Raw genomic sequence first — 11039 nt, 5'->3', positions numbered from 1 at the left:
CTGTAGCGGCATTGGCAGTGGGGCAGAGGTTGTCCCAGGCAGGTTTCCCTCTGGCTGTCCACAGAGGAGGAGTCCGGTGTGACCAGCATGGGGATGTGAGCCAAGGCCCGCTCGCTACTCTGCCAGGGTTTAAAACTATAAATGGGAATAAAGGGTAGTGTTTATGAGGAAATGAGAGTGAATAATTCATCTCTAATCTCTTCCAGACTTTTTTTCCTTAAGAAAGACTATATCAAACATACGTATTTGAAGACTTCATCATCCTGTCTTCAGTACCAGCAGATCTCTGTTGGGTGATTCACAGGAACTTAAGTAAGCGAAATAAACCAAGGGTGTGGAAAATATGACATTTAAATTGGTTTGGGATTGGCTATGAGTTCCAGCATTTTTACTGGAGGGAGTTTCATTTTGAAAAAAGAAAAGGTCTTCTGCAACTTGCCAGAAAAGGCTGCATGAGAGCAGGTCAAGGTGGCCATGCGTATTTTAAAGAATGGTTGTGGTGGGCTGGACTGCTGTCAGTGGGAGCCAGGGAGTTGGCCAACTTTGCTAGATATGCGTTTGTGCCAGCCACGCTCATGACTTCACTGGGAGCTCTCAGAGTCCTAGTAAGTGCATTGTTTCTTCAAACTTTCTAAATGAAAGATTTAATCTTCATGGGGAAATTGGGTGTTTGCTAAGTATTCTAGGATCTACAGTTATGGTCATAGTCATACATGCTTCAGAAGAAGAGGAGATCAAGACCTTAAACGAAATGTCTCACAAGCTCTGTGATCCAAGTTTTGTGGTCTTTGCAACACTTGTGGTCATGGTGTCCTTGATATTAATCTTCGTGGTGGGACCTCACTATGGACAAACAAACATTCCTGTGTACATAACATCTGCTCTGTAATCAGAGCATTTTCAGTCTCTTGTGTTAAGGGCTTGGGCATTGCTATCAAAGAGCTATTTGCTGGAAAGCCTGTGCTGCAGCATCCCCTGGCCTGGATTCTACTGCTGAGCCTTATCGCCTGTGTGAGCACGTAGATTAATTACCTAAATAGAGCCCTGGATATATTCAAAACCTCTATTGTGACTCCAATATATTACGTATACAACATCAGTTTTAACTTGTTCAGCTATTCTTTTTAAGGAGTGGCAAGATATGCCTGTTGATGATGTCATTGGTACTCGGGGTACCAATGCCTTTGAAGACATCAGCTTTAGTCTAGCAAGTCTGTGTATTTTCGAAAAGATGAAAAAACAGTGAATGGCAATCTCTCTGGTATGTACGAAGTTCTTAATAATAATGAAGAAAGCTTAACCTGTGGAATTTAACAACACACTAGTGAAAATATCTCCTAAAGAAATGGAAACGTGACAACTTTTTAAGAGAGATGTAATTAAATGGTTAATCTATGATTCTGTTATAAAGTGAATTTGAATATCAGAATGTGTCTGAAAAAGTGTTGCCCTCAAATAATGTTCTCTAAAAACAATCTTTTCTGAAGATTCACTAATTTGGACCAAGAAGTTACTTTTCTTATGAACATTGGTAGCTTACAATTTGACCTCAGTATATGGTCAATTTCTATTAACATTATATTATTGTAGAGGTGCTTTACATTTTGATTCCTTCTCCAAAATCTAAATGCACCAATGACAGTTTTAAGTCTATAAAAAATCCCAAACATTTAAATTGGTGAACTTTGGGTAAAGCAGATGGTCCTCTATAACATGGGTGGGTATCGTCCAATCAGTTAAAGGCCTGACTAGAACAAAAAGACCAGCCTCATAGAGCAAGAGGAAATTTTCCTGCAGACCCTCTCTGGACTTCATCTGCACCACTGGCTGTCTTGGGTCTTCAGTCTTTGGACTGGAATGTCCCCATACGGTCTCCTGGGTCTTGAGCCTGCTAGCCCACACTGTGGATTTGGGACTTACCAGCTTACATTATCACGTGAGCCAGTTGCTTATAATAAATCTCTTGTTCTCTATACACACACACAAACACACACACACTGCATTGTATATACACACATTCTGTTTCTCTGGCGAACCCCGACAAATATATTGTCATACCAGATTTTTGGTTACAGTAGTCTCCCCTTATCTGCAGTTTTGCTTTCTGGGGTTTCAATTATCCTTTGTCAACCACAGTCCAAAATATTAAATGAAAAATTCCAGAAATAATCAATTCATAAGTTTTAAATTGCATACCATTTTGAGTAGCATGATGAAATCTCATGCTGTCTTACTGTGTCCTGCCCAGGTCATGAATCATCTTTTTTGTCTGGTGTTTCCATGCTGTATATGCTACCTGCCCATGAGTTAGTTGCTTAGTAACCATCCAATCACCTGATGTTGTATCCCAGTGCTTGTGTTCAAGTAGCCCTTATTTTACTCAGTAATGGTCCCAAAGCGCAAGGGTAGTGGTGCTGGCAATTCAGATATGCCAAAGAGAGGTTGAAATGTGCTTCCTTTAAGCAAAAAGGTGAAAGTTCTCAATTTAATAAGGAAAGAAAAAAAATTGTATGCTGAGGTTACTACGATTTACAGTAAGAGTGAATCTTTTATTCACATAATTGTGGAGAAAGAAAAAAAATTTGTGCTAGTTTTTTTTTTTTTTTTTATTCTCCAATAAAGATAATATTTATTTATCAGTTTACAAATCAAATAATTTATTTCCTGGTCTTCACTTCTATTAATCCCTTATTTTATTTTATTTTATTTATTTATTTATTTTTATTTTTATTTTTATTTTTATTTTATTATTATTATTATTATTATTATTTATTTATTTATTTTTTTAAATTTTATTTTGTCGATATACATTGTAGCTGATTAATGCTCCCCATCACCAAAACCTCCCTCCCTTCTCCCTCCCCCCCCCTCCCCCCCAACAATGTCCTTTCTGTTTGTTTGTTGTATCAACTTCAAATAATTGTGGTTGTTATATCTTCTTCCTCCCCCCCCCCGTTTGTGTGTGTATGTGTGTATGTGTGTGTGTGAATTTATATATTAATTTTTAGCTCCCTCCAATAAGTGAGAACATGTGGTATTTCTCTTTCTGTGCCTGACTTGTTTCACTTAATATAATTCTCTCAAGGTCCATCCATGTTGTTGCAAATGGCAGTATTTCATTCGTTTTTATAGCTGAGTAGTATTCCATTGTGTAGATGTACCACATTTTCCGTATCCACTCATCTGATGATGGGCATTTGGGCTGGTTCCAACTCTTGGCTATTGTAAAGAGTGCTGCGATGAACATTGGGGAACAGGTATACCTTCGACTTGATGATTTCCATTCCTCTGGGTATATTCCCAACAGTGGGATGGCTGGGTCGTATGGTAGATCTATTTGCAATTGTTTAAGGAACCTCCATACCATTTTCCATAGAGGCTGCACCATTTTGCAGTCCCACCAACAATGTATGAGAGTTCCTTTTTCTCCGCAGCCTCGCCAGCATTTATCGTTCATAGTCTTTTGGATTTTAGCCATCCTAACTGGGGTTAGATGGTATCTCAATGTGGTTTTGATTTGCATTTCCCGGATGCTGAGTGATGTTGAGCATTTTTTCATATGTCTGTTGGCCATTTGGATATCTTCCTTAGAGAAATGCCTACTTAGCTCTTTTGCCCATTTTTTAATTGGGTTGCTTGTTTTCTTCTTGTAAAGTTGTTTGAGTTCCTTATATATTCTGGATATTAATCCTTTGTCAGATGTATATTTTGCAAATATTTTCTCCCACTCTGTTGGTTGTCTTTTAACTCTTTTAATTGTTTCTTTTGCTGTGCAGAAGCTTTTTAGTTTGATATAATCCCATTTGTTTATTTTTCCTTTGGTTGCCCGTGCTTTTGGGGTCGTATTCATGAAGTCTGTGCCCAGTCCTATTTCCTGAAGTGTTTCCCCTATGTTTTCTTTAAGAAGTTTTATTGTCTCAGGGTGTATATTTAAATCCTTAATCCATTTTGAGTTGATTTTAGTATACGGTGAGAGGTATGGATCTAGTTTCATTCTCCTGCATATCGATATCCAGTTATCCCAGCACCACTTGCTGAAGAGGCAGTCCCTTCCCCAGTGAATAGGCTTGGTGCCTTTGTCAAAGATCAGATGGCAGTAAGTGTGTGGGTTGATTTCTGGATTCTCTATTCTATTCCATTGGTCAGTGTGTCTGTTTTTATGCCAGTACCATACTGTTTTGGTTATTATAGCTTTGTAGTATAGCTTAAAGTCAGGTAGTGTTATGCCTCCAGCTTTATTTTTTTTGCTGAGCATTGCTTTGGCTATTCGTGGTCTTTTATTGTTCCATATAAATGTCTGAATAGTTTTTTCCATTTCTGAGAAAAATGTCTTTGGAATTTTGATGGGGATTGCATTGAATTTGTATATCACTTTGGGTAGTATGGACATTTTCACTATGTTGATTCTTCCAATCCAAGAGCATGGAATATCTTTCCATCTTCTTGTATCCTCTCTAATTTCTCTCAGCAGTGGTTTGTAGTTCTCATTATAGAGATTTTTCACCTCCTTGGTTAACTCAATTCCTAAGTATTTTATTTTTTTGGTGGCTATTGTAAATGGGCAGGCTTTCTTGATTTCTCCTTCTGCATGTTCACTATTGGAGAAAATAAATGCTACTGATTTTTGTGTGTTGATTTTGTATCCTGCTACTGTGCTGAAATCATTTATCAATTCCAACAGTTTTTTTGTAGAGGTTTTAGGCTGTTCGATATATAGGATCATGTCATCTGCAAACAGGGACAGTTTGACTTCATCTTTTCCAATCTGGATGCCCTTTATTTCCTTCTCTTCTCTGATTGCTCTGGCTAGTACTTCCAACACTATGTTGAATAGGAGTGGTGAGAGTGGGCATCCTTGTCTAGTGCCTGTTCTTAAAGGAATAGCTTTCAGCTTTTCCCCATTCAGGATGATATTGGCAGTGGGTTTGTCATATATGGCTTTAATTATGTTGAGATACTTTCCCTCTATACCTAACTTATAGAGGGTCTTTGTCATGAATGAGTGCTGAACTTTATCAAATGCTTTTTCAGCATCTATAGAGATGATCATATGGTCCTTGTGTTTGAGTTTATTAATATGGTGTATCACATTTATTGATTTGCGTATGTTGAACCAACCTTGCATCCCTGGGATGAATCCCACTTGATCGTGATGAATAATTTTTCGTATGTGTTGCTGTATTCTGTTTGCTAGTATTTTAGTGAGGATTTTTGCATCTATATTCATCAAGGATATCGGCCTGTAGTTTTCTTTTTTGGTTCTATCTTTACCTGGTTTTGGTATCAGGATGATGTTTGCTTCATAGAATGAGTTTGGGAGATTTGCGTCCGTTTCAATCTTTTGGAATAGTTTGTAAAGAATCGGTGTCCATTCCTCTTTGAATGTTTGGTAAAATTCTGCTGTGAATCCATCTGGTCCTGGGCTTTTCTTTGTTGGGAGCCTTCTGATAACAGCTTCAATCTCCTTTATTGTTATTGGTCTGTTCAGATTTTCTACGTCTTCACGGTTCAGTTTTGGGAGCTTGTGTTTGTCCAGAAATTTATCCATTTCCTCCAGATTTTCAAATTTGTTGGCGTATAGTTGTTTATAGTAGTCTCGAATGATTCCTTGTATTTCAGATGAATCAGTTGTAATATCGCCTTTTTCATTTCTAATTTTTGTTATTTGAGTCTTCTCTCTTCTTTTTTTTGTTAGCCATGCTAATGGTTTGTCAATTTTATTTATCTTTTCAAAAAACCAACTTTTTGATTTGTTGATCTTTTGAATTGTTTTTTGGTTTTCAATTTCATTCAGTTCTGCTCTGATCTTAATGATTTCTTTCCGTCTGCTAACTTTAGGATTGGATTCTTCTTGTTTTTCTAGTTCTTTAAGGTGAAGTGTTAGGTTGTTCACTTGCCATCTTTCCATTCTTCTGAAGTGAGCATTTAATGCAATAAATTTCCCCCTCAATACTGCTTTTGCAGTATCCCACAGGTTTTGGTATGATGTATCATTGTTTTCATTAGTTTCAATAAACTTTTTGATTTCCTGCTTGATTTCTTCTTGGACCCATATGTCATTAAGTAGAATGCTGTTTAATTTCCATGTGTTTGTATAGTTTCCAGAGTTTTGTTTGTTATTAATTTCTAGTTTTAATCCATTGTGGTCTGAGAAGATACATGGGATAATTCCAATTTTTTTGAATTTATTGAGACTTGATTTGTGACCTAATATGTGATCTATCCTGGAGAATGATCCATGTGCTGATGAGAAGAATGAATATTCTGAGGTTGTTGGGTGGAATGTTCTGTAGATATCTGCCAATTCCAATTGGTCTAGAGTCTTGTTTAGATCTTGTGTTTCTCTACTGATTCTTTGCCTAGATGATCTGTCTAATATTGACAGTGGAGTGTTCAGGTCCCCTGCTATTATGGTATTAGTGTCTATTTCCTTCTTTAGGTCTAATAGAGTTTGTTTTATAAATCTGGCTGCTCCAACATTGGGTGCGTACATATTTATGATTGTTATGTCTTCTTGATGGATCAGTCCTTTTATCATTAAGTAGTGTCCCTCATTGTCTCTTTTTATGGTTTTTAGTTTAAAGTCTATTTTGTCAGATATAAGAATAGCCACTCCAGCTCGTTTTTCTTTTCTGTTTGCATGGTAAATCTTTTTCCATCCTTTCACTCTTAGTCTGTGTAAATCTTTATGGGTGAGGTGGGTCTCTTGTAGGCAGCATATAGTTGGGTCCTGCTTTTGGATCCAGTCAGCCAGTCTGTGTCTTTTAATTGGGGAATTTAAGCCTTTAACATTAAGAGTTGTTATTGAAAGGTGTTGATTTATTCCTAGCATTTTATTGGTTGTTTGGTTGTCTTAGGTGTCTTTTGTTCCTTGCTTTCTGATTTACTGTTTGGTTTCTTTATTTGTTGGTTCCTTAGGTTGTAGATAGTGTTTTTGTTAGCTTGTTTTCTCTTCATGAATGCCATTTTTATTGTACTAGCGGGTTTAGATTTTTCTTAGGTTTTTATGGCAGTGGTAGTTATTTTTCAGGAACCAAACCCAGTACTCCCTTGAGGATTTCTTGTAAGGGTGGTCTTGTGGTAGTGAACTCCCGCAGTTTTTGTTTGTCTGAGAAATATACTATTTGCCCCTCATTTCGGAAGGATAGCCTTGCAGGGTAGAGTATTCTTGGCTGGCAATCTTTGTCTTTTAGTATTTTGAAAATATCATCCCATTCCTTTCTAGCTTTTAGGGTTTGTGATGAAAAGTCTGATGTTAACCTGATTGGGGCTCCCTTATAGGTGATTTGACGCTTCTCTCTTGCAGCTTTTAAGATTCTCTCTTTGTCTCTGAGTTTTGCCAATTTGACTATGACATGTCTTGGAGAAGGCCTTTTTGGGTTGAATACGTTTGGAGATCGTTGAGCTTCCTGGATCTGAAGATCTGTGATTTTTCCTATACCTGGGAAGTTTTCTGCCACTATTTTTTTGAATATGTTTTCAATGGAATCTCCATTTTCCTCCCCTTCTGGAATACCCATGACTCAGATATTTGAGCGCTTGTGGTTGTCTGATATCTCTCTCAGATTTTCTTCCATGTCCTTGATTCTTTTTTCTTTCTTTTTGTCTGCTTGTGTTATTTCAAACAGCCCATCTTCAAGTTCAGAGGTTCTCTCTTCAACTTCGACAAGCCTGCTGGTTAAACTCTCCGTTGTGTTTTTTATTTCGCTGAATAACTTCTTCAGTTCAGCAAGTTCTGCTACATTTTTTTTCAGGACATTGATTTCCTTGTATATTTCCTCTTTCAGATCCTGTATACTTTTCCTCATTTCATCATGATGTCTAGCTGAGTTTTCTTGTATCTCATTCAGTTTCCTTAGAATCATCACTCGAAATTCCTTGTCAGTTATTTCAAGGGCTTCTTGTTCTATAGGATCTAGAGTATGAGATTTATTAACTTTTGGTGGTGTACTTTCTTGATTTTTTGTATTTCTGGTGTCTTTTTTTTGGTGTTTATTCATTGTTGCAGGGGGTTTCACAGTCCACCGGTTTAAGACTAATGACTAACTAGGATGTTGCTGTGGTTGCTAATTTGGTATGGCTCCCGCCGTGACTGCTCAGTTGGCCTCTAGTGTCTTGTGTGTGTGGTTGCCTCGGGTCTTGGGCTTCTCCGGGGATCCACCTTTCTGGTCAGCTTGTACTCTGCTGGGCTGGTGGATCACGTACCACAGGGTGTGTGATCTCTGTTGAGCTTTCACTTTCTGTACAGGACTTCTCCCCGTTCCGTGTGCTCTGGCCCAGGCTGTTAGATCGTGCAGTGGCGACCCCACCGGATGTGTGGTTTCTGTCGAGTCTCCGCCTCCCTGGCCGCACGTCTCCCCCCTCTGTGCACACTGTGCTGGGCTGGGGCGTGTCTTCTGCACCCCTCGTCTATCAGCTGGGCCTTCAAGACCCTGCTCAGCACCACCTCGCCCAGGAAGTCTACCAGGTTTCTGCTAGGCACAGACGACCGGTCTCTCTGGGTGCCTTTGTAGCACTGTGTAGATCTTTCTCGGGTCTTGTTCACCTTTGTATCCCCCCGGTATAAACCGAGTCTAGTGCCCGCCTGCAGCCTGCTCTCCAGCAGGTTCAAGCGGACCTGGGAACTATCCTACCACACTATTCCGAACCAGAAATTCGTTAGGCTTTTTTCCAAACTGGTGGTCGCAGAGATGGTATCTGCCTCCCAGTAACAGGAAGTTTACCGGGGCCGGAGTCCAGGGTGTGGTGGAGTGACAGTCGGCCCGCCCGTACTTCCTAGCCCTCCCAAAACTGGTCGGGACGCCCCACACCCCCAGCCCTGCCAGAGAACCGCGGAGGGAGTGGGAGAGGAGGTCGGCCCGCAGGGTCCGGAAAGCCCCGCGCCAGGCCAAGCAAATGGGCTCAGTGATGGCCGAGCAGGGCAGAGCTGCCCGCACCTGGGAAAATGGAGGCAGCACCGGGGCAGTGAGTGGCCTGGTGGTGCAGGCGGGAGCCGCGTGGGCATTCACCCCCCGAACAGAGCTGTGCCAGGGATCACTCACAGTGCTGTGCCAGGTCGGGCGCTCGCTCTGTCTCTGGTTTGTTGCCTTCCATGTTCTCGGCGCTGCCGCCTCGCTGTTCAGTCGCGGCGCCGCTCGGGCGCTCCCAGGAATCTTCTTTAATGCCGGCCTGAAACCTCGAATCCTGAATAGGGCAGCTGGCCGCCTTCAGTGCGGCCCCAGCCTCCGGGATCCTGGCTGCATCCACAGCAGCCCTGGCGCCGTGTTCCCTGTTTCAAGACTCACTTTTGCAGCTAAGAATCAGTTCTTTTCCTGCTCCACACTTCAAAGCTGTTGCCTGTAAATGAGGCAGCCTCTCCTGCCGGGGGCAAAGTGGCGTTGAGCCCCCACGACCGGCCAGCAGCAGCAGTCCTCCCTTAAGAGATGGCCAGAGGAAGGTCCACAAGTTTCCCGGCTGCCTGAGGCCCAGTGGCCACCTTTTCCACCTCAGCTACTCCGCGCCAGCCGCCGCAGCCGCCGCCATCTTGAAACTCCTTAATCCAAATTTGTGCTAGTTTTGCTGTCATTTCTCCAACCCCAACAGTTACAGCCACAGTTTGTGACAGGTGCTTCGTTAAGATGGAAAAGGCATTGCATTTGTATAAGATGTGAACAGAAACATGTACCAATTGATGGCAGTGTGTTATACCCAAAAGCATTGAGCCTATACAAAGACTTTAGCAAGGCATTCCTTGAAACAAGTAAAACCAAGCCATTTACTGCAAGTAAGGGATGGTTACACAGATTCAGAATAGGTTTGGACTAAAGAATATAGAAGTCATTGGAGAGGCTGCACCTGTCAGTGAAGAAGCTGCTGCCACATTTCCAGCAGAGTTGAAGAAGTTGGTTAAGGAGAAAGGATACCATCCAAAGCAAGTCTTCAGCTGAGATGAAACCGGGCTCTTCTGAAGAAGATGTCCAATAGAACCTACAACCAGCTAGCTGCAAATAGATAAATAAATAAATAAATAAGAATCTACATTCATAAATGTGCAAAGGAGGAACTAGGGCATAAAACATGGAAGGACAGGTTAATTCTGGTACTATATGCCAGTGCTGCAGGGCATATTATAAAGTCAGGAGTAATGTACAGAGCAAAGGACTCACACACTCTTAAAAACAAAACCAAAAATTATCTGCCCTTAATCTGGCAACATAATCAGAAAGCATGGGTGATGGCCATCTTGCTTATCCACCAATGCTTCATCCCAGAAGTGAAAAAATACTTGGGAGAGGAAGGGTTGGGATTTAAAGTCCAATAACAATAGACAATAGACAATGCACCTGACCATCCTGAATCTGTTTGCTATGAAAATGAAAATATCAAGGATGTATTTTTACCTAAAAAATACCACCTCATTGCTTTAGCCCCTTGACCAGGGCATCATTCAGTTTGTCAAGGCCACATACACCCACCCGGTATTTGATTACCTTTGATCAGCAATTGATGCAGACTCTAATATGGATACAATGCAGTGCTGGTAATCATTCACTATTGCTGATACAATAACATCCATCAAAGCTGCAATGGATGAATTAAAACCAGAAACTATAAATGCCTGCTGGAAGAACTCATGAAGTGAAGTCATGAATAATGTTAAAGGCTTCCCAGGGATCAATGGAAAAGTTAGGAAAATCATTCATGCAGCAAGATAAATTGGTGGAGAAAGATTTGCTGACATGCCTGATGGAGAAGTAGAAGAACATATTGAAAGCTATAGAGAAGTGTTAATAAATGAAGAATTGGAAGATCTTGTTAAGTCATTTACAAGGAAGAGGAAGATGAAGAGACACTGAAGCAGAAGTAGCATTGTGGACAGTACCAAAATTTGCCGAACTGTTTCACATTGCACGGACATGAAAGAACAAAATTATGGAATATGACCTTTGGATAAAATACAATGTTAAAGTCACCTGTATCATCAGCAAAGGATTATAGCCTTTGATCAACACTTTGATCAGTTAGAAAAAGATGACTTCTGATTACGATGTTCTTCCAAA

The 11039-nt window shown here is 40.5% G+C and overlaps 1 pseudogene; it reads left to right on the top strand.

The window, feature by feature from the left end:
• The first annotated feature begins 360 nt into the window (after positions 1-360).
• Positions 361-1246, top strand: LOC134379119 (magnesium transporter NIPA2-like; annotated as a pseudogene).
• Positions 1247-11039: the final 9793 nt, after the last annotated feature.

Source organism: Cynocephalus volans, chromosome 5 (assembly GCF_027409185.1).
Source record: "Cynocephalus volans isolate mCynVol1 chromosome 5, mCynVol1.pri, whole genome shotgun sequence".
NCBI lineage: Eukaryota > Metazoa > Chordata > Mammalia > Dermoptera > Cynocephalidae > Cynocephalus > Cynocephalus volans.
Note: the sequence above shows the minus strand (reverse complement) of the source record. Positions and strands in the feature narration are given on the sequence as shown.